Here is a 24,927-nt window from a genome sequence, read left to right on the forward strand (position 1 = left end):
AGTATGTGTATCCGACAGAGGTGGCCCTGCAGCACCACCTGAGGCATGTAATGTAATATCATGTACAATATGCACACCTGAGGACCCCAACTAACATCCATATCCATGCATATGACCCTGCGGAAACAGCTGCACGTCATACAGTGATGTACATGTGCAAAAACATGGAACAAGATACAAAATGAGGGTGACTAGCAATAAATAGCATGGATAACCACACACCTATGTTTGTACCACAACAAGAAGCAACATGGAATAGCCACGGTCAAAAACCAATGGCTAAAACCGACTACTACTATATAGCCTGCTGCAGACCACTGTCCTAATAGCAGGAACTGCCCCAGGCCTATGTCCATAGGTTCATAGGTTCATACTAGGCTATCTGCCCTAGGGCATTAATAAGCCTAGCCCAGAGTTTTGTGGCTTCTGCCACCCCTGCAAGTTGATGGATAATATGCCCATTATTTTGCTGTGCCTCTGTCAAGCAGTGATACTGAGGTTATCCCTGGGGTATACCTGCAATCTCCCATCCATTGGTCAAGATCTCACTTGAACAAAGCCAGTGAGGTGCTCAGCCTCACATGTACCAGGATGTTGTTCCACAGCATATGGACTCTCTGGGTGATGAATCTATCCCTCCAGCACATCCTATTAATATCTGTGTTGAGGTTTAGGTCTCCTGCCCTTGTAGTTCTGATGGATGTAGAGGTCTTGAGGTGAAGCATGTTCATTAATTCTGGGTTGGACATAGCCTTGTATGTCAGGCACAGGTCACCTCTGAGCAGTCAGTAGCGACTGAATACAGCTGGAATTCCTTCAGTCGGGCAGCATAAGAAATATGTTTGAGACCCTTTCACCTCCTGTCGAGGAATTTGTGGGCCCATCCAATCTGAATGGGGCATTGTATGCAATCATTGGTGTGATGAATGATGAGTACAGGGGAACAATGACCTCCCTTGATCTAGATGTGAATCATTGCATGATGAGGTGGCCAATGTAGAAGGCCTTCCAAACTACCCTGGCAATGTGAGTGTCAAACAAAAGGTCACTGTCAACCTGGGTGCCCAGGTCCCTGATAACCTACGTTGTGCTTAGAGGATTGCCACCTAGATGGGAAGTAGTGGTAACCTTGTTCTTCCTGAAGGGTATGGCTATGCATTGTTTAGTGTTTAATGTAAGGCCATGGCCGTGGCACCAGTTATCTGTGTCTATGAGACCCTTCTGAAGGATGTCTGTGTCAGATGGGTTTCCAACTATGCTTCCCAGTTTGCAGTCATCTTCAAACTTTGTCAGCCATAATCCTCCTGTGTTTGCTCGTACTTCTGAAAAGTAGATACTGAACAAATGTGGGCCCAGGACTGAGCCCTGTGGGGCACCACTTGTGACAGCTCTGGAGTGTGAACTGGCACCAGCAACTTTGACCCTGTGTGTTCCGTCACTTAGGCAGTTTGCAACCCATGCTGTGATGTATGGGTTCACAATTAAGCTGGTGATGTTTTCAATGATACCTGAGTGGGGTATTGTGTGAAAGCCTTTGCCAGGTCAAGGTAGGCTGTGTGGACTGCCTTGCCCACATCAATGGCCTGGGTGAGTGTTTTGAAAAGTCAACCAAGTTTAAAAGGCATGATCTGCCCTTGACAAAGCCAAACTGGATTGGATCCAATGTCTGCAAGTCCCCTATGTCTTCATTTAGAATTCCCATTATGATCCTCTCCAAAGCTTAGCAGAACAGGCTTGTCAAGCTGATGGGATGGTAGTTTCTGGGGTTGGTGGAGGCACCTCCTTTGTGAAGTGGGTCAACCATTGCTGTATGCCACTCCTTGGGAACATATCCTGAGGTGAGGCTAAGATTAAACAGCTGCCCTAACTGCGGGTGTAATTACTCATTGAGTTCATGGAGCACACAACTGAGGACACCATCTGGTCCCATGGATAAAGTGTTTTCTGCCTTGGATTGAGCAGTTCCCACCCCAGCAGTGGAGATGTTTGGGGGGCTACAATCCTCTGGTGTACATACCCCAGTTGGGGGAGAAATCTGCACTGAACCTGTCAGCCAGTATGTTGCCAATGTCTGTAGGTGCAGTGATATCAACATCATTCTGAACTAAGTCTGAGCATATCTGGGAGTTTCCTCCTAGGTTTCAAACATAGGTAAAAAAGGCCTCATGGTTGTCCCTGGAGTCCTGAGTGGGTTTACTCTCAAAACATGCCTTGGATGATTGTATGGGGGAACCCAGTGTTTTACTTACAATGAGCAGGGGTGTCTTCCCCCCTACGGATTACGCTCTATCTTGTAGTAGCTCCTTCCTTGTGTTGTACAGCTTGTTTATGGCTAGGGTCCACCAGACTGGATGCTTGCCTGTGGTACAAAGAGTCATTATTATTTGGGATTGCCTGAACCATGCAGTCCTGGAGGTGCTGGTAGAAGGCATTTCTAAGTGATACAGTGGCTTGGGTAATGGTGTCCGCTGGCCTGGGGGCCTTGAAAGAGACCACACCAGTCCTCAGAAATGTGAAGTCGGCATTTGAGAAGGTCTTCACCGTTTCTTTTCCCATCTGGGGTGTGGGTGGGATGTGGACTCCCACTGAGAGTAGTCCATGATCTGATCTCACCAATGATGGGTATCGTCTGGTGTTGAACAGTGTGACCCCATGTTCGTGATGATGTGTTCTAGTATGTTGCCTCCACTTGAGGGGATTGGGACCAGTTGTTCCATGGCATTTCAGTGTATGAACTCTTGGAACCTTTGTGTTAGAGTGTTGTGGCATGATTAGTGATCCCAGTCTATATGTGGATAGTTGGAATCACCCAGTAGGATGGTGTTTGGAGATACATTTATCCCCTTCAGTGTTTGCAGGATAGCTGTGTGAGGTACCTGAGTTTGAGCGGGTGGCATGTAACATGCTACAAACTGCAGAGCAGTCTTGCCTACGGTCACTGGCACCTGGATGGTCTCCGATGCATCGTGTGTTGCCACCAACCATGAGGTGAGGGTGTCCTTGATGAATATGGACACCCACCATCCTTCTTGGTGTTGTCGGGACGCTGGTGCCGGAATGCATGATATGAGGTAACACCCGATAGTGCCGGGGTGCTGTCAGAAGCTGTGAACCAGGTTTCAGGCACAGACATCAATGTGCTACATACTGAGAAGGGCATAGAGTGTGTGCAGCTTGAGGTTGAGACCTTGGGTATTGAGCAGCATTAGCCTTAGTGTCTTTCCTTTACTGTGTTCTAGGGTGGTAGGTGTAGAATCTGAATCTTGCATAAAAAAGGCACAATGGGGGTGGCAAGAGCATCATCTGAAATCCGGAAGCCCAGGGGTGACAGGTGCAAGCCATCCCTTGCAAATCACCGTTGCCTGTCCAGCATGTCATCCCAGGCAGACAGACATTGGACCCCCTTAGAATTACACCATAGTCTAAGCAAAATACTACAGCTGATCATCTTGTCTCTGTTTATGTGGCATCATACTTGGTGAAGGTAGGATACTGCCGAAGGTCAGGGTCATACCTGCCTGGCCTACATAATCAGAGGGATCCTCTATGTCTCTTTCCATGTAGTCCAGGGAGGTACATCTCAGGTCGTTCACACCAGCATGGATTATGACTGGGTCAGACCTGTACTTGCAGTTTAGTGACCTGAGTGCTTGCATTATGTGGTGGATTCCAGTGCCCAATAGGCAGCTTACTGTGACCTCCTCTGTACCTGATCTGGTGAGTGGGACATCAGTGTGTCTGACTATGGAGTCACCTATGACAAGTGTGTCTGGCATTGTGTTTGGCCTTAAGGGCTGTGACTGTTTGGCACACCGACTCTGTGGTCAATGTGTTGCATGTGCTGTGCCCTGTGGAGGCAGTTGTGTGAGTGTCTGCTGTGGTGGCCACCGCCATTCTGGTAGACTTCTGATCAGAGCCTCCGAGAGTGTCTCTGTGTGTCTATGTGTATGATCTTAAGTTGTGACAGTGCCATGTGAGACTGGATTAAAGATGTGTGTGTGGTTACCTTCACCCTCTCTCTGGTCTTGCTAGTCCTATGTTGAGAGAGCTCAGCCTCCACTTTGGCTATATAGTTGCATCTCTCACATGTATGTGTGCTTTATGGCAGAAGGAGAGGGTTGTCAGTGTACATGAGGCAACTGTAACAGTGCCTCAATATTCCCAGGTTCACCAGCTGAGCAGGAGAGGACACTAGCAACTGATCCCTAGACATGCTAGAAGGAATAGACAAAACAATGTTGGAATACAGGGAGATATCAAGCCCCCCAAACCACATCATACTGTTTGATTGACAATAGCTACACATACACCAGTGTTTCATAGTGTCATAGTGTACTACTAGGCTATCTGCCCTAGTGCATGTATAAGCCTAGCCATAGTGATGTGGCTATTGCCACCCCTTATAGTGGTAATAAGTGTACAGAATAGATTCTGAATATTGTGCCTCTGACTTAGTAGTGACACATTATGACCCCTTACGTAATTGAATAACATGACTGTGTCTCTGTCTAGTCTGTGCCTCCGTCTCATATGCAGTTGTCCAGATGTCTCCTGAAGCGAGTCAGTGAGGGACTCTGTCAAACATGAACTGGGATACTCTGCTAGAGTGTGAGATGCCTCTGAGTTATGACTCTGTCCCTCCAGCATGTCCTATACATGTATGTGCTGAGGTTCAAATACTCAGCTCTCATGGCTCTGGTGGATTTGGATTGCTTGCAGTGGAGCATGTCCACCAAATCCTGATTGGACATGGTCTTGTATGTCAGGCATAGGTCACCTGTAAGTATGCGGTATGACACTGAACAAAGCTGGACTTCCTCTATTCTGGAAGCATATGACATGTGTTGAAGAACCCTGATCTTCATGGTAGGTACTTTTTGGGTGCAAAGGTGCAAAAGGCAGGATCTGCCCTGTACAAAGCTGAACTAGGTGGGAACAAGGGTCTGTAGGTCAGTAATGTGTCTGTGTAAGAGCTCCATGACTCCTCCCATATCTTTGCAGACAAGGCTGGTTAAGCCTGTGTGGTGGTAGTTGCCATGGTCTGTGGAGGCATCTCCCTTGTGTAGTGGGACCACTGTTGCCGTATGCCAGTGTTCAGGTACATATCCTGTAGCAAGACTAAGGTTAAATAGCAGTTGTATATATGGGTCCAGCCCCTTCTGGAGTTCACATAGCATGCAACTGGAGATACCAGCAGGTCCCATGGATGCTGTGTACTTGTCTTTGCTGAGTGTGGCTCTCACATGGACATCCAAGATGACAGTGAGGTTACATACAGCAGTGATAACTATCTTGTTTTGGGGGTGAGGGAGGGGGTAAATCGCACTGAAGCTGTCCGCCAGAATGTTGCCAATATCTGTCAGGTCACTGGAATATATGTTGTTGTGTACCAACTCTGAGCATATCCGAGGGTTCACAACCAGGTGTCTGACATAACTGAAGACAGCAGTGTGGTTACCTTCATTGTCTTTGGTGATTTATGTCCCCAAGTTGACCTTGCATGTCTTTATGAGATAATGTAGCTTTCTACTAGTGCTGATCACAGCTGTCTTCCCTTTTGGAGATGTAGCTCTGTCTTGCATTAGTAACCCTCATCTGTCATACAGTTTGTTTATGGCTGGGGTCCACCAGACAGGACACTTTCCCTTTGTGGAGAGGGTCCTGTTTTCAGTTGTGATTGTATGGTCCATGCTGTCTGACATCTAGCTAAGGGAGGTCATTCTGGTTCTGCAGTTATCTTTCATCAGCATTAGAAATGACCACAACAGCCCCTGTGGGTGTACCTCATGCACACACATCCAGCACCTGTAAAGTCCACAACAGTACCTCACCAGGAGTATGACAGAGCTGGAACACATGTAATGTGTAGTCTGATTAAACAGAGTGCAGCTCCACACACTGCCATGCTGTCCACCCAGATGCAAGCTGTGCCTGATGTAGAAAGCCATGTCCAAGCTGGAATCAATGCACATGCTGCACCTTGTACAATCTGAATGGCAAGGAGCTATGCACATGAGGGACCTGAACCCCAGCACTGACATATATAGGACAGGCTGTACTGCATTATCAAAACACAGAAGCCACCCCACACATGAGTAAACTACCAGTACAGGTTGTCCATAGAGACACTGGTTGAGTCCCTCAACAGGAATCCTAATGAGTGGATGGGAGATGGGAGGTTTACCCTGGGTATCAATGTTATGTCACAGGTAGACAGAGGCACAGTATACTAAACAAGACATATGACATGTCAAACTACGCACAATGTGTTGATGGACAAACACATTCTCCGACTAACATTAGGACAAGATACCTCTTGAACACAGCCAGCAAGGTGCTCTGCCTCAAATGGACCAGGATTGTATTCCACAGCATAGGGAGTCTCCAGTGATAACTCCATCCCTCCAACATGTCCAACATACATCCCTGCTAAGGTGTAAGTCACCTGCACTAGTGGTTCAGGTGGATCTTCTGAGTCTGAGGTGGAGCATGTCCATTAATCTCTGTTTGGACATGGCCTCGCATGTCAGGCACATGTCACCTCTAAGCAGAAGGTATGTGAGTGAATAGAGTGTGAGTGTCTTCAATCTGGCAGCATATGACAGCTGTTGGGGTTCCTTGATCCTTTAGGTGGGGGACAGTCAGGGTGTCTCCAATTGCTGCAGATGTTGGGTGAGATACAGCCAGAATAGGGCATTCGACTCGATCACCGGTCTGATAAGTGAAGAGTACAGGGGAACAATGACCCACTAGATCTGGATGTGAATCCCATCCTGATCAGGTGGGCAATGTAGAAGGTCTTCCTAGCCACTTTAGCAATGTGAGTCTCAGAAGAATGGCGACTGTCAACCTGGGTCCCCAGGTCCATGATAACCTCCTCTGTGCTTAGAGGATTGCCACCTATATGGTAGCTTGGGGTCACCTTGCTTTTCCTGAAGGGTATGTCTACACATGTTGTGCACTTTGACTTCAGGCCATGGCCCTGGCACCAGCTATCAGTTACTGTGAGTCCCTTCTGAAGGATATCTGTGTGTGATGCACTGTCCACTATGGTGCCCAGTGTGCAGTCATCTGCTAACATTGTCATACAAAGTCCTCCCATGTTGGCCTGTACTTCTGGGAAGTACATGACAAACACCAAGGACTGAGCCCTGTGTGACACCACCTGTGACCAGCCTGGAGTCTAACATAGTGCCAGCAACTCTAACCCTGTGGGTCCCGTCCTTAAGCCAGTTTGCAACCCATCTTGTGACATATGGGTTTACATTTCAGTTGTTAGGGTTTTCCACAATACCTGAGTGGGGTATTGTGTTGAAAGTTTTGCAAGGCCAAGGTAGGCTGTATGGACTGCCTTTCCCCAACAATGGCCTAAGTGACCAATTTGAAGATGTCAACCCAGTACAAAAGGCATGAGCTGCCCTGACCAAGCCAAAATGGGATGGGTACAATGTCTGCATGTCCCCTATATCTTTGTTTATGAGCTCAATTATGATCCTCTCCATAGATTTGCAGACTACACTTGTTAAGCTTATGGGGCAGCAATTAACAGGGTCTGTAGAGGCACTGCCTTTGTGCAGATGTGCACAACTGGACCCTAACCAGGCTGTTGTGCACACTATGGAAATGTAAAGCAGTGATAGGACTAAAGCCCAGGATACTGACCACCACAGTGAAAGTACTGAAACACTACACTAGACAGTGCTACAGTGTTAGGTCAGTATGAACGGATGTTGACAATTGTGTGCAAAGTATCCCATGCAAAACCTGCAGGCACAGTATACTCCCTGTTTTGTTCACACAAAAAGCATTCGGACAGTAACTACACAACATGGCACAGAACACACAACCATAAACTGGAGGTATTTGTTGAAGGTCACACTCATCCACAAATGTGATGGGCTGCAGAGTTCAACATATGTAAAGCCCACACTGGGCATGCTCACACACTTAGATAAATGAGACATCTTTCACACAACATGCCACGGGAAGGCTGAACTGGGCATGCTCACACACTTAGATAAATGAGACATCTTTCACACAACATGCCACGGGAAGGCTGAACTGGGCATGCTCACACACTGGTCCAAATGTTACCCCTAGCAAATGTGAAAACACACCAGAGGATGCTCATCCCCCTTTCTAGACACTGATCATGTAAGCACCCTATAAGTATATTGGAGAAAAGGATTCTCTCAGTAATCTGAATAGCGTGCCGTGCTAATGCGTCTGTCTGTAGTGTCATAACATAGTTAAGTAGGGGTTTGAATCCAGCAGGTGGCAAGTGTGTGTGAAGGGGGTAAGTGTGTATGAAAGAAACATCCCTTTTGGCAACTGGGAAAACACACCAGAGGATGATCATTCCACTTTCTAGACTCTGATGATGTCAGCACCCTATAAGTATATCAGGGGAAAGGAAACCCCCCAGTAATGCAAATAGCGAGCTGTGCTAATACGTCCGTCTCTAGTGTCACAACATAGTTAGGTAGGGGTTTGAATCCAGCAGGTGGCAAGTGTGTGTGAAGGGAGGTAAGTGTGTATGAAAGAAACATCCCTTTTGGCAACTGGGAAAACACACCACAGGATGATCATTCCACTTTCTAAACTCTGATGATGTCAGCACCCTATAAGTATATCAGGGGAAAGGAAATCCCCCAGTAATGCGAATAACGTGCTGTACTAATGCGTCCGTCTCTAGTGTCACAACATAATTAGGTAGGGGTTTGAATCCAGCAGGTGACAAGTGTGTGAAGGGAGGTAAGTGTGTATGAAAGAAACATCCCTGTTGGCAACTGTGAAAACACACCACAGGATGATCATTCCACTTTCTAAACTCTGATGATGTCAGCACCCTATAAATATATCAGGGGAAAGGAAATCCCCCAGTAATGCGAATAGCACTCTGTGCTAATGCGTCCCTCTCTAGTGTCTTAACATAGTTAGGTAGGGGTTTTAATCCAGCAGCTGGCAAGTGTGTGTGAAGAGAGGTAAGTATGTATGATTGATATATCCCTTTTTGCAACTGGGAAAACACACTACAGGATGCACATACCCCTTTCTAAACGATATCACAATTATGTATGGCTTTTGATTACAGACATGCCATGTGTGTTGTGCACACACAGAATGCCCATGTGTGTGGGTTGTCCCTCACAATAATGCATGACATTGATTACACCGGTTATGGCAATGAACACATGATGTATGTGTGTGCCAAATACACATATGTACCTGTGACTTTCAATAGTTACCATGTGTGATGCCTGCCACATGTGAATACATGGTATTTGCACAGGGTAACATTATGACCGTGGTCTTCTGTGCAGATGCTGCATGTGGGATGTGTATATACAGTGTGAGATGTAGATGCTATCAGCCTAGTAGTGAGATGCACACCTGGTCTGGGGCATAAAGTCTACATGTTGTTAATGTACAGGAGCTGCATGTTCTCACCTGTTGTGGGAGTGGTAAGACAGTATTCCATAGCAATGCAGTGACTGCATGCTAAGAACCATTCAGCTAGGGTGTTGTAGCTACACTTATTCATTAGCATTCAGTAATTTGATGGAATCCCTGGTGAGGGTCTGATGCCAACCAAGGTCAGGGGTCTACCAGCCTGTGTCACTTGCTCAGTGATCCCTTCCATGTTCCCTATCATGTATCCCAGTGAGCGACATCCCACATCAGCTGTGGTGGCATGGACAATGACTGAGTCATATGTGTCCATGCATCTGACTGACTTGTATGTTGTTGTTATAGTTTGGCCATGTGTTTCCATCTCATACATGTGATGTACATCAATGGGTAGGGGATAGGGTTGACTGTGTACATGTGGCAGCTGTGACATTACTACATGACACACATATTCCACAACTGTACCATAGAGGTGACTGACAACTGACCTTTGCACATGCTACTGGAGTATTGAGATTACATTGGTGATTGACAGCACATAGGGCCAATGGTGAAAAAGAGACATAGGTCCATAGGTTCGTACAGGGATATCTGCCCAGGGCATGTATCCACCTAGCCAGAATGTGTGTGCCTTTCAACATGCATTGTGAATCTGTCTTGCTATGCCCTTTTCCAAGGTTAGTATACTGTGCCTCTTTCTCACAGTGACACATAAGTGATACCCAGGGTAACCCTACAATGTCACATCCAGTCATTAATATCGCTCTTGAAGATAGTCACTGAGTCAGTCCGCCTAACCTCTATTGGGATAATAATCAGGAATGAAGGAGCCTCTGAGTTGTGAATGTGCCCCTCCACCATGTCCTATGTATATCACTCCTGAGGTTCAAGTATTTCCAGCGTGTATCCTGGTGGGATCTGGATATTCTGAGATGCAGCATGGCCATTACGTGAGGGTATGACCTGGCCTTCTATGTCAGGCACAGATTGCCTATGAAGAGGCAGTATGTCACTGAGTAGAGCTGCTGCTACTTTAACCAGTCAGTATGTGGCATCTGTTTGAGCACTTTGATCCCCTTGTCGAGGTACATATGTGGTAGCCCCAGTTGCTGCAGGTGTCTGGTAAGGTGCATGCCGACAGGTTCATCATAGTCAATTATGGGCATGATGATGGATGAGTAAAGGGGCACAATGTCCTCCCCTGGCCTACATGTGGATCCCATGATGATGTGGCCCATATAACATGCTTACCTAACCACTTTGTCCATGTTGTTGTCAAATGGTAGAATGCTATCAACCTGCGTACCCCAAGGTCCATAATTCCTTGGTATGCACTTACTGGATTAACACATATGTGGTACATTGTGGTCACTTAGTGTTTGACAAAGGGGATGACTATACTCTTTCTGTCATTCACGTTGAGGCCATGGCTGTGGCACAAGTCGTGTGTTTGCAAGAGTCCCATTTGGAGGATGCGTGTGTTAGCTGTTGAGTTGATTATGGTGTTTGGTCTGCAGTCACCTGCGACTTGCTGAGCCACAGTACTTCCATGTTGGCCTGTACCTATGACAACTATATAATGAACATGACAGCTCCTAGGGCTGTGCCCTGTGGGACACCACTTGTACCAGGTTGGAGGCTGACATGGCTCCAGCAATTCTACCATGTGTGTTCTGCCCTTGAGCCACTGTGCAATACCCATAGTGACATAGGGGTTAATATGTACACTGGTGAGCTTCCTAGAATGCACAAGTGGGGTATTGTATCCAAGGCTTATGCAAGGTCCAGGTAGGCTGTGTGGACCTCCTACCCCTTGACAGTGGCCTTGGTGACTGTTTCAAACAAAGCAAACAGGTTTGATAGGCAGGATTTTCCATTGACAAAGCCAAACTGTTTATGGTGACATGTCTGTAGGTCCACAATATCTAGATATGTGAGGTTCATGATGATCCTTGCCATAGCTTTGCAGACAAAGCTAGTCAGACATATGGGGAAGTAGTGTCCAGTATCCGTGGTGGCACCACCTGCATGTTGAGGGACCACTGTTGCTGTATGCCACTCTCTGGCCACATATCATGTATTAAGGCTGGGATTGAACAGTGGTGTTATGTCTGGGTGTAGCTCTTCTTGTGGTTCATGTAGGACACAGCCTGGGACACTGTCTGGTCCCATTGATGCAGTGTTTATTGCTTTGGGAAGGGCATCTCTTACCTGAGCATCTGTGATGTCAGGGGGGGAAGCACTGTGCTGCGAGACATATGCTCCCTTTTGGTGTGGTAGGGAGAGAAGGCAGCATTGAACCTGTCCACTAGGATGATGGCAATGTCTGTGTGTTTTATATTTTGTGTGACATATTGTATTACCTCTGAGCATATCTGGGTAGTACCACCCAGGTTACTAACATAACTACAGGCAGCCTTGTGATTATCCTCAGTGGCTTGTGGAATCCCCTCTCAAAGATGGCCTTAGACAATCATATGGGTGCCTGTAGTTGTCTTCCAATACTCATCAGTGGTGCCTTCACATTTTGGGAGGTTGTTGTATCATGTAGTGGCGTCATCCTTCTATTGTATAGTTTGTTTATGGCTGGTGTCCGCCCAGGACATCTGCCTTTGGAGAATGGGTCATGCTTTCATATGTGGCTTCATGATCCATGCATTCCTGAATGTGTCCACAGAATGCCTCTATACAGGTATCTGCAGTCTGGTCCATATTTTCAACAGGCCTTGGGCCTTTGAAGGTTTCCACATCATTTATGAGGGGTGTGCACTTGCTTGACATGAGCTGTTGACAGGCGTGCCGCCCTCCAGACAGAGCAAGGGAGGGTCACAGTCAGCTACCTGTTGGGACGTACCTCCCTGGACCACATGGAAAGAGACACAGAGGAGCTCTTACAGCACCCTCTCAAACTCAGGTCTCTCACACAGCCTTCATGCTGACACAGGAGAGTTTAGATTACTCTGCAAACACCATCATACTGGGTGATTCCAGCTACCCAAACATAGACTGTGAACATTACACAAGCCACAATACCCAAGCTCTAAGGTTCCCATTGATCAGACATTCTTTGGCTATGGAACAGGTAACCAACCTTCCCACAAGAGGGGCAGATATACTAGAGCTGATCTTTACAAACATGAGTACAAACTGCTCACCACTGGGAGTATATCCCTCATTGTTGCAATCAAACCATATACTAATCACACTGGAGGTCTGGATCCCCCACATATGCAAACCTCCAACACATCGATGTGTGTGTGGGAAATGTCCCTATTAGCAACCGTGACAGTATCGTACAGGATGCAGATCCCCCTTTTGAAACACTGATGATGTCAGGACTGTATAACTATATCACCTGTAGTAAAGTCCTCCAGTAATTTGCATAGCGCTCTGCTAATGCGTCTTTCTTCAGTGTCATAACGTAGTTAGGTAGGGGTTTGAATCCTGCAAAGGGAATGTATGAGTGTGGTTTATGTGTGTGCACTATGCTGGGAGGGTTAACTGCCTTTTGCCAACTGGGAGAACACACTACAGGGTGCACATCCCTCCTCCTACACACAGATGATGTCAGCACCCTCTAAGTACAGCATTAGTAAAGATTTCGCCAGCTACTGCAAATAGCGCACTCTGCTAATGTGTCTGTTTCTACTGTCATTGCACAGTTAGGTATGGGTTTGAATCTTGCAAATGGAAAGTATGTGTTTTACTGTTGGTGGGGTTAGTGTGTGTGGACAATGATGGGGTGGGATGTGGCTTTTGCCACATGGGTCTATGCACTGCAGGGTGGTCATTACCCTTAACAAGCAGTGATGTTGATAGCACCCTATACAAACAAAACTACAAAACAGAAGGTGGTGGTACTGATAACACATGTAAGGTAACACTTCTTCAAGTAATGTCCACAAAACGGAGTAGGATAATCAAACAATTCTTTTATTCTATACAGACAACATGACAACAGACAACTAACTGCCAGTACTCAGTATAGTGTTACATGCTACTGTAACACGCACATGTATCCGAATATACCTAGATAGTGTTCTGAAGCCTGAATGTGGCAAGTGTGTGGATGTGGGATGTGTCTGTGTGTGCATTTCCGTATGGGAAACATGTTTGCTGTGGCAATCAGGGTACTACAGTACCTGATGCACATTACATCTTCAACTGATGAGGTTGCCTGCACCCTGTGAGTACAGGTAGAGAAGGGGATGCCAGTAGTAAACAACATAGTGCACTTCTGAAATGTGTACCTGTCATGTATCAACAGCTACTCATGTAGGGTGATAAATAATGGGAATGGCAGGTGTGCGTGTGCATGTGTGTGGGTAGCAGGGTGTGTATAAATGCATGTGTGACAGAACAGATACATGTAGCTGAATCTACATAACAGCACAAGATGTGCATTGCCATAGTCAATGATAGCATGTGATGGTGTGCAGCTGGTACACTTTGTTAAGTAGTATGGGTGCAGATAACAATTGAGGACATTCATACAGTTACTGCAGCAAGACTGCTGGGATATACACACATTTATACTGCAACAGTCAACAGTTACCAACATGTTACTACTTATACACATCTATGTAGTCACCCTGTGCATCAGCAACGTGTTTACCTTTACCTGCACCGATGTTGTAGTATACAGGAGGTGGCACAGTGTCATCATATGCACAGGGTGTGGGTTAGGTATGCCCAAGCCGGCCACTGGTAACACCAATTGACATGTGTGTGTATGTGTGTTTGTGAGGGGCAGCAGTACAGGGTGGACCGTTGTTGGTGCAGTGTGTGTGTGTATGTGTTTGCCCTCGGTGTTAGGTGTCTGCATGTGTGTAAGCACGCACACAGTCCCACATAATGGCTGCCATGTACAGGGTTTTGTGGACAGCCACAGACTGCATCTGTCAGGTCATCCAGATCAGTGTCTGTGGGCACGGACACGGTACCTGTGCCTGGCAGGGGTGCTACGGGCCGTATCCGGTACTAACCCAGACTGGGTACTGTCATCGGAAGCAGGGGTGTGTTGACTGGACACAGTTCCCTGTTGGGACTGTCCAGAGCCACGTGCACGTGGTCTCCTGGGGCGTCTGGATGACAGCACAGACCCAGCATTGCTGGGGCTGGTGCTGGCACTTGGCGCGAGTGGGCCCGTTGTCATCGCGGCCACTGCCAGCTGGTGCTCTTGCTGGCATACGGCCACGTCGACATCGCATAGCGCACACCATCGCCCTGGCCCATGGACATCTGGTTGTGGAGCAGCTGTTCTATGCCCCCACAACGTCTGTCAACGACATCTGTGAAGTTACGGATAGCATTCGCAACATCATGCATGCCGTCTGTCATGGCTATGCGACATGCTCTCAGCTCCCTCAGACCCTGTCTGGTGTACCTTTCCATACATGCCTGTGCCTGCATGACAGTTCTAAACATAGTGGAGGTTGACATACCTCCTTGGGCACGTCGGCCAGAGGCAGTACGGCCACGGATGCCCCCACGAGAACCCATGGGCGATTGTCTGCATGGTACCATTGGAGGCCTCTGCACATGGCTGCCTTGTGAGGATGCATGTACCACAGGTACCACATTACCCTGATCTATGCCCACTGCTGACTGTCCATCACCTAGGGACAATGGTGACAAAGGATGTAACGGCAGGATGACTGTGCGCATTGACGGGGTTGAAAGCTGTGTACTGTCAATTGGCTGACCAATGGCGGACCCAGACACACCTTCCTGCACCATTACAGACATTTCATCATCATCAGTACCTGGGGCACAAGATTCAGGTTCCCTGCTGTAGGTCACCAGAGCAGCACCAGAACCTACGGGAGGAAAACATGGAACACAGATTACAGTCTCAATACATATTTGAAAGAGATGCACTTCAATACTAATGCACACATTCAGAAATGGACACATGCACTCATGGACACTAACACACATGCACACTTGGGCACAGGCACACTTGCACACATGCACAGCCCACAGTAAACACACACATCAGTACCGTGTTACACTACTCAATTTACTACCTGTCAATTACAGTTATTGTGAACACAGTCACCAGCATGTCTACTACAGAGTTACACTACTCTTCCTAGTTTTATAAATTGTTTTACAGATAATGTTAAAAGACTCACCAGCATGTATGGCCTGCCTCATTGCTAGATGGGAGGGACCTGGAAGTGTGAAGAGAGTAATGTCAGAGGGCACATGTGTGCCATTCGTTTTGCACATGATACAGTACAGTAGTACACTAGTTCCCTTATACACATCAGCTGCACATCATGTCTGTATATATATCATGATGACAGATACATACCACATGCACACCTTATGCGTGCATGAAGTAACAGCGTACAGAACAGTCATATGTACATACCAGGAGTTAACTCTAATCTCACCCTTACCTCTCTTCAAATGTCAACTCAAACTGTACTTCCAAAACCACTGGCTTTGTTGTTCTTGGAGTCCAGGCTAACGTCCCTCTCCCTGCCCTCTCTTCACCTTTAACCCCTCATTGTGCATAGAAACTAGCTTCTACCCTGTTTCTTTCACCTTGATGTCCTTCTATGCTCTGACCTACTTCTCCCATCCCTCCCACCTCCTCTTGACTGTCTTCCTTCTTTTCCTCACTTCCCTTCTTGACTCCTGCCTCTTCCATATCATTGTATCTGTCATACTCCTTCTACTTCTCTACCCTTCTGAGCCCTAACTAGTATGTATATGGCTTTTGCCTTATTGCATAACCATTATGCTTTAGGTAAGATTGCTTTGAAACCAACGGTACATTGTGTATGACTCTAAACTGTTTGACTTCCTTACATGTATGTTGATTTAATTAACAGGCTGGTGTACAATTCTATTATGTTGGCTGTCTGCATTGACAACTTGTCTGTCTGCCTTTATTACGTTATGTGTGGAGCTTTTCTCCACAGGCCTCTACTGAAAATGAACTTATATCCAGCTAGACTATCTGGGTCAACAAATGTAAAAGTAATAACAATAAATGAATATGGCATCTTACCTGCACGCTCGCTGTCTTGCTGCTGTGTGGATCCAACCTCCATCAGGATGCATGCTTGTTGCTGTTGTTCTGGGGCTGGATCCACAACACTTAGCAGTAGCCCCTCCTGTCTGGTGAGGGGGGGATGTGTGGCCACCCCCCCCACCTGTGGCAACCTGTTGCCTGCGGATATCTGCAGCACGCTGGCGGACATTTCTTATCAAATCACTGCAGTGATGTCTCACCTGCTCATATGTCCTATCATGCATGCCAACATCATTTATCCTACTAACAAGGTTTTGCCACAGTGCAGACCTCTCCTGCTGATTCTGGGTGGTGCATGAGAACAGGATGGCATAGTCACGCACCAGGCTCTGGTGGATCACGTCATCCTCTGCAGCAGAGTAGGCAGGATTCCTTTTTGGTGCCATGTCTATCTGGAAAGGTACACAAACAGGTTATCAGCATGGTATCTCAACAATACATGGTACACATTCTATACAGGGAGTGTTAACTTCTACTTATTACTGATTGGTTAAAACCTGATTACAGTGTAGCTATCATTCTATGTCATTTGTACTAAGTACTTGGCCTTCAGACCAGTTGTTTTACATTAGGGAGGTTGGTGGCAAGCACTGTGGTGGCAGGACACATATCTTTCATCCATTGAAGTTGGGAACTGCTGATTGTGGGCCCAGTGTACAAGTGTATTACTTCTGGTATGGGCAGTTGGCCTTCAGGCCAGTTATTTAACATTAACGAGGTTTGTGGTCTGCACTCATGTGTGACAATAGGCTGTACTCTGCCATTCATAGCTGGGGACATCTGGTTTCAGGTTTATAGTGCCTGCATATCTGAGCTGTATCTTACTGACATTGCTACACCTTGTTTGTTGTAGCAAACACTACATCAGGCCTCCTGGATCTACCTTTGTTTATATGCTTGTTATCTGTTAGCTTGTTATTTCACTGGTATGCTACTTCCACATAGTACACATCTTCTCAACACATCTGTGACTCACTACTGTTATCTGCATTGCTTACTGTACGTACTTCCATGTTACACATGACAGCAAGTGACTGCTTGTCATTGTTGAATTTACTTCATTGTGATACATTGCACTTAGGTTACCTGGCATTTGCTCACTGACACTTTTATATCAGTCAGCAGTTGTAGGTAATGTCAGTACACCCTCACTCCCCACTGGACCTTGTTTTCAATCATTAGTGATTACAGAGTTCACAATAGTATTCTAGCATGTCCAGAGGTCAGTTGTCAGTTCCCTCCCCAGTCCAGCTGGTGAGTGTGGTACTCCAGAGACAATGTTAGAACAGATGCATGTACACAGACAACCCCCTCCTCCTAACAACAAATTCAAACTCATGTGAGTGATGCAACCATATACCAGACTGGAGGCTAGGCTCTGTCTACTCAATACCGCCATAACCAGTCACGTGGCAAAGAGGATCACTCACTACACTTCCAGTCTCACGTAGACCTACCACAACAGCGGACCTAACACATGATCACACATGATCATACTTGTAGGCTCAGACCACAGCTCTGCCTATGCAGCAGAGACCTCCTAAGCAGACATCCAGGCAACCACTACCAAATAAGCGAACATGTGCAACACATATCACACAAAGCCAATGTGCTAAACACTCACAGCCATTAACAGTTAACAACACACCTCATACACCTGTACTAGGTGCCTCTATCATCAGGCACACTCACATCACGTTCACCAGGCTTAACGAGGTGAGGGTCACGGTGTGCAGCCTGTCAGGCACTATGACCTGCCACATAACACAAACACTCAGGTAACCCCAAGGCAGGTACAGGTATGACTCAGTCAATGTCCATGCTGCTGTGAATGGCCTGACACATTCCTCCCTGGACTACATGACACGAGACATTACAGAGCTCTCTGAGCACGTAGGCCGAGACAGTTTGACCCTGACCGTGAGTAGCATCCTACCCGCACCTAGAACGATGCCACAATATCAAGGCACGATGATCCCTTCAACAATTGACTGACATACTGGTGTCATTCACAGGTGTGCCAATGCCTGCCATCTTGGGGTGGTATGCTTTGCTAGGGACAGCTTGTACCTGTCACCACAGTCCTATTGACATTTGGCGGAGCCTCCTGCTACACCCATAGTGCCTGTATTAGGCAAGGCTCATAAGGCAAACCCACATCCATTTGTATCACAAAGGATGAGGAAGTAAGAGTGATGCTACTCAACACTGGACGTCTAGACCCAAGGATGCACGCACCCAAAACCCTACCTAGCATTCTGGACATCGATATCTGTGCAGTAACATGAACCTGTTTCAGGTTTCACAGGAGCACACCAGTACTACCACGTTATAGCTGTTACCATTCTTGTCGGCCCCAACACCTGAACAAGGGAGGGGGAGTATCAGTATTCAATGCAGATTCCCATGCCTCCACATTGGTGGCACAGTACAACATAGGTGTTAGGCCATTGAGTACAGAAGACATAGTTGGGGACCTGGGGAAGAAACATGGTAGCGGTCTCTCATTTGTCTACCACATGGCCAACGTGGATTGACAGACATGTTATATAGCCCAGCTAATCCACATGTATGGCAGGGGAGGTCATTGTGCCTCTGTACTCATCCATCATCAGGCCTATAATTGCGTACAATGCACCTTTTGGGATGTACCTAATCAGACACCTACAGCAACTGGTACAGGACAACAGTACATCATCAAGGGGATGCAATGGCTCACACAGATGTCATATGCTGCCCAGGTAAAGTGAATCCAGCTGGACTCAGTGGCATACTGCCTGTTCAGAGGCAATCTGTGCGTGCCATATACAGCCATGTCCTACCTAGCAGTAATGAACGTGATGCACCTCAGGCAATCAGAGTCCCATACAGCCACATGCTCAGGAGAGCTGGACCTCAGCACTGACATACATGGACATGCTGGAGGGCATATTCCTAACCGAGAGGCTCCCTTCACTCTGTAATGAGCTCACATTACTGGTTAGGCAGAGTCCTCATTGACTCTCTTCCATAGGAATCTGGATGAGTGGATGGAGATCATAGTTGTACCCCAGGTATCACTTCTATGTCACTGTTAGACAGAGGCACAGTATACTAAAGTTGGACAAGGGCATAGCAGCATAACTTGTAATTGGGTGGCAAAAGACAAACACATTCTACTAGGCTTACCAATGCCCTAGGGCAAATAGCCTAGTATGAACCTATGAACTGTTCATTCTCAACTGTTGGAGCTCATTACAGAGTGAAGGGAGCCTCTTGGTTAGGAATTTCCCCCTCCACCATGTCCATGTTTGTTCTATTCAGTAAACACGCTTGCTCAGAGGTGACCTTTGCCTAACATACAAGGCCATGTCAAACCCAGATTTGATGAATATGCTTCACCTCAAAAAATCTAGATCCATCAGAGCCACAAGGGCGGGAGACTTAAACCTCGACACGGCTATTAATAGGACATGCTGGAGGGATAGATTCATCACCCAAAGACTCCCTATGCTGTGGAACAAAATCACGGTATATGTGAGGCAGAGCACCTCGCTGGCCCTGTTCAAGAGAAATCTTAACCAATGGATGGAGATCGCAGATATATCCCAGGGATTACCTCAGTGTCACTGCTCGACAGAGGCACAGCAAAATAATGGGTATGGTTCCCCATACTAAAGGGGTGGTGTAAGCCACAAAACGATGGGCTAGGCTTGTAAATGCCCTCGGGCAGATAGCCTAGTATGAACCTATGAACATGTGTGTACTGCTATAGTACTTCTGCCATATGTTGCATGTGTGTGTGTTGTGGGGATGCACAGGTAATGGCCAGATCGTCTGCACAGGTGACACGTCTGACACATTCTGGGTGTTCATCCATACATACTGGATGTGTGCTGCCATCCAACCCTGTGATGTGGACACACATTACTCAGCCTGGATATACATATCCGAACAACACCACAAGCACAGTACACTACCTTGCTATGTATGCATGTTATTACACAGTATTCAGTAGTTATGACAGTGATGCTATCCATGCAGCCCACTGGGCCAGTGGAAGCCACAACACACACCGCCAGCACCTTTGCATATGCTTACCACAGACATCCCACATACTGCATGTACTGTGCACACAGTTATCTAACCCAGAACAACTGCACACCACTTATTAATCCTGTCCAGTGGACTACAGATACAGGCATATTGTATAACAATAGTAGGAGGCTACTGCAGCACAGGGCAGATTCACATGACGGGAAGGCATCTGTTGTCTGCAGTGTTAAGATGCTTCACATTCACCAAATGCACAGATATTGGCAACATTGTTGCAGACAGTTTAGGTGCAGGTACCCCCACCCATTGTCCTACACACGTGTTATTAGTTATCCCAGATGACTGTAACCTCCCTATCCTCTCACATGTCCAGGTGAGAGCCACCCTCATCATTGCAGAACACATATCATCACTGTTACGAAATGGTTTCCTGGATGTGTGCTACATTCACCCCTGGAGGACATAGCACCACATGACAGACTGATATTAATCCCTGGCCATACTACAGGATATGTACCTGAACAGTGCCATACATACACAGTGGTCCCACACCAATGAGGAGGAACCTCTACTGACCCTGGGAACTACTGCATCATATGCACAACTGGCCTTGTGTTCTAAGCTATGGAAGTGTTAGTTATGGCCCACATGTACAACAATATTACATATGTTTATATTTCATGACTATGTACACATAACCTATCTCATGGACATACCTATAGATAGTGAACTATGATACATTTGGAGGTGTCACAGTATACACAGGATTAACCTGCTACTTTGCATTACCTGTGTTTGTGGCAGCTGTTGCTGTGCCAGTGGTGCTGCTTGCTGCTTGCTCCTTGCTGCTTGCTGCTGATTTTGCTGCTGGCAGTCCTAATATTTGTTTGGTTGTTTGGTTGTTTGGTTGTTTTCTCTGTCTCTCTCTCTCTCTCTCTTTATCCGTAGTGTTTCTGCAATGAATGTATTGCGTGAGTGTAGTGTGGGAACTCAATGCTTTTGTAGGTATCTGCATAGGTCCATGTGATGGCCTCTGCACCAATTGTAAGGCAGCATTTGCTAATTGCATGCAGCTGGGTGTGTACTGATTGCATGTCTCACTGTGATTTCAGGACACTGCTATAAAAGGGTATGTGAGATAGGCGTTGCCCTTTCAGATTGTAGGGCGTGTTCCATGCTGGTATGCTGTTGACAGTGTTTTGTGAGTGTGAAGGTTAGTACATCTACCATGCTTCATGCTGTGTTGTAGATTCAGGTTGCTGCATTTATCTTGCCTGTTCCCTGTAGTGAGTGTGTATGCATACTGACACCTACAACTATATGTCATATGTATTGCTATATAAATATATATATATATCTGTGTACATATACATACTGTCATATATGTACATTAGCTGACATTATTGGGTACAAGCTAACAATTAGCAGGGCTGTTTCTGTTAACACTACACTAGTATGGGAATCCAGTAATTGGGACTATAAAAGTCTGCATGACATGCTTTGGGTAGTAGACATACTATATTGCCTTTATCTTCATTCCTACTATTACATGTTCCACTTATTTAGCACTATATTCCTGTATGAGAGTCATGGCTTAGTGGTAGGTCATACAGACTAGTGTTACAATGGTCTTGTGGTAGGGCCTACTAGTATGCTCATATTCTGCTTTTGAGTTGAGTATAGGGCCTATCAATCAAAGTGCTGGAGGCACCTTTAAGCAGTTAAAGGGCTTAGTAGGTCTCATAGGAGCCAGGCTGTGTTGCAGATTCTGGTTGCTGCATATATCTTCACTGTTTCCTGTAGTGAGTGTGTATGGCTACTGAGACCTACAACTATATTTCATATGTATTAATATATATTTATATATATGTATGTGTAGATATACATACCTTCACATATGTACATTACCTTACGTTACTATGTACAAGCTAACAGGTAGCAGGGCTGTTTCTGTTCACACTGAACTAGTATGGGAATCCAGTAATTTGGCCATTAAAACTCTACCTGACGTGCTTTGGATAGTACATCTCCTATATTGCCTTTATACTGATTCCTACTATTACATGTTATATTTATTTTAGCACTGTGTTCTTGTGAAGCAGGCATGGCTTAGTGGTAGGTCATACAGACTAATGTTACCAAGGTCCTGGGTTCGAGACTGACAGTGGGAATTTTACTTTGCAAACTTTCAAACTGAGTACAGGACCTGTCAATCAAAGTGCTGAGGCCATCTTTAAGCAGTTAGAAGGGTAAATAGGTCACACAGGGGTCAGGCTGTGTTGCAGATTCAGGTTGCTGCAATTATGTTCACTGTTTCCTGTAGTGAGTGTGTATGGCTACGGAGACCTACGACTATATTTCATATGTATTAATATATATTTATATATATGTATGTGTAGATATACATACCTTCACATATGTACATTACCTTACATTATTATGTACAAGCTAACAGGTAGCAGGGCTGTTTCTGTTCACACTGAACTAGTATGGGAATCCAGTAATTTGGCCATTAAAACTCTACCTGACATGCTTTGGATAGTACATCTCCTATATTGCCTTTATACTGATTCCTACTATTACATGTTATATTTATTTTAGCAGTGTGCTCTTGTAAAGCAGGCATGGCTTAGTGGTAGGTCATACAGACTAATGTTACCAAGGTCCTGGGTTCGAGACTGACAGTGGGAATTTATTTTTCTTAGCAAACTTTCAAACTGAGTACAGGACCTGTCAATCAAAGTGCCATAAAGGCACTTTTAAGCACTAAACCAGGTCTGCTTTCGTTTTATGAGCTCACGATGCCACTGGCGGTGAGCTCCGCTAACAAGCGCACACCTGCGCTAATTTCTTTGAAAGTAAAGAAAAAGGGGTGACAGGAAAGTGGTGAAAAAGGGGTCACAAAGAGGGTAAGACAGTAGGGAAACAAGCGTGGGATTTGCAGGAGGGATATAGGTAAGGCCCATAGATGCCCATGTCTTTGGCAGCAACAGCTGTGCATTTCCATGTATTTTGGTGAGACATTGGAAACCTTTCACCCCTGAGAGAGGTGTCAGGACAACATTAATATTTGTTGTAGAGCCAATTGTAATTAACTGTTTCAATATCAAGCAGACATGTGTGCGACATGGACAGCTATGTATGGGGCGTAATTTTTTTGTGGGTACAGAGTGCCCTTTTTTTTTTTCAGGTGAGAGTGGTATGTCAGGTGAAGGAAGTCGGTATAGCTGGGGAGGTAGGTTGGGTAGGTTAACAGACAAGACAGACAAGAGGCATACAGGGGGTGTATGACACACGTGGGGGATACACAATTGAGGGCGGCGGTGGTTGGGATTTCCAAGATGCATGAGCCCACAGATGGCAACAGTGGAACTGATATCCCCACCCATAGGCAGTTGCCACTGTTCCTTCACAGCCCAGGTCAGGGCTGTCCTGGGGCTGTAGGCGGGGCAATGGCGGGCCGTTAGCTGTGCCACCACGAGCCTCAAGCTGGCGTGGGGCCCAAGTACAGTGTCTTGGATCTCTTCGCACCACAGACCGGACACACCGGAGGGTGAGTGGGCGAACCCCTCCGGCCACACTTGCAGAGGGACCGGCCTCATCCCCTGCAGCGCTTCCACCCGAAGGTGGCACAGGGCCGCGGAGGGTCCGGCCTGGGCACTAGTGCCAGGTGCAGGCGCCAGCTGAGGTGGGAGAGGTGGGTCCGCTGGGACCCGCCTTCCCAAGCATTCTAGGTTTGTGAGTTGTTATGTTAGTTTGGGTTAGTGGCATTTTATTCCATTCAGATTAGTTGTAACAGCATGCATTGGTATTCCCATCAAACAAACACCCAGATATTAACACCATTGAACAAGTGGCATATCAATATCACATGCATTATTTGAACAGAAATACACAGTCAAACAACATGCAGGGTTGATTAATGGCAACAGGCCATCAGATTTGCAGGTATGAACAGGGCACATGCACGAACAGACATGCATATATTTTTTAAACGGACAAATGTCCATGATTAATGAAATGTTCACATACCATTATTTAGTGGGTGTTGTTATATGGAATTATAGGGTTGGGCGGAGATAGAAAGTGATGACACATTCATATGTTACACATTGATTTACATTCGTATAAGGTACACAATTAAGTTGAGGCTGATGTTTCAAAATAAATTTTATTTGACTGTCAAGCTACACCTGTTACAAATACATCACTATCCTACTTATTTTGAATTTGATCAGATACATCATCCTGCTACACTTTGATGACAGGACAGGGGACAACTATGGCTGTTTAGTCTGTCAGATAATCATTCATTCTATCTGCAAATTGTTTACTGTGATCACCATATACAGCATTTGGCCTAGACATTCCAGATTCTGACACACTGAAATCAGTTTGGGATATTAAGTTGTACTTCCCACATGCATTTAGTT

This window comes from Protopterus annectens, chromosome 3.part0 (assembly GCF_019279795.1).
Source record: "Protopterus annectens isolate FY-2018-M chromosome 3.part0, PAN1.0, whole genome shotgun sequence".
NCBI classification, from domain to species: Eukaryota; Metazoa; Chordata; order Ceratodontiformes; family Protopteridae; genus Protopterus; species Protopterus annectens.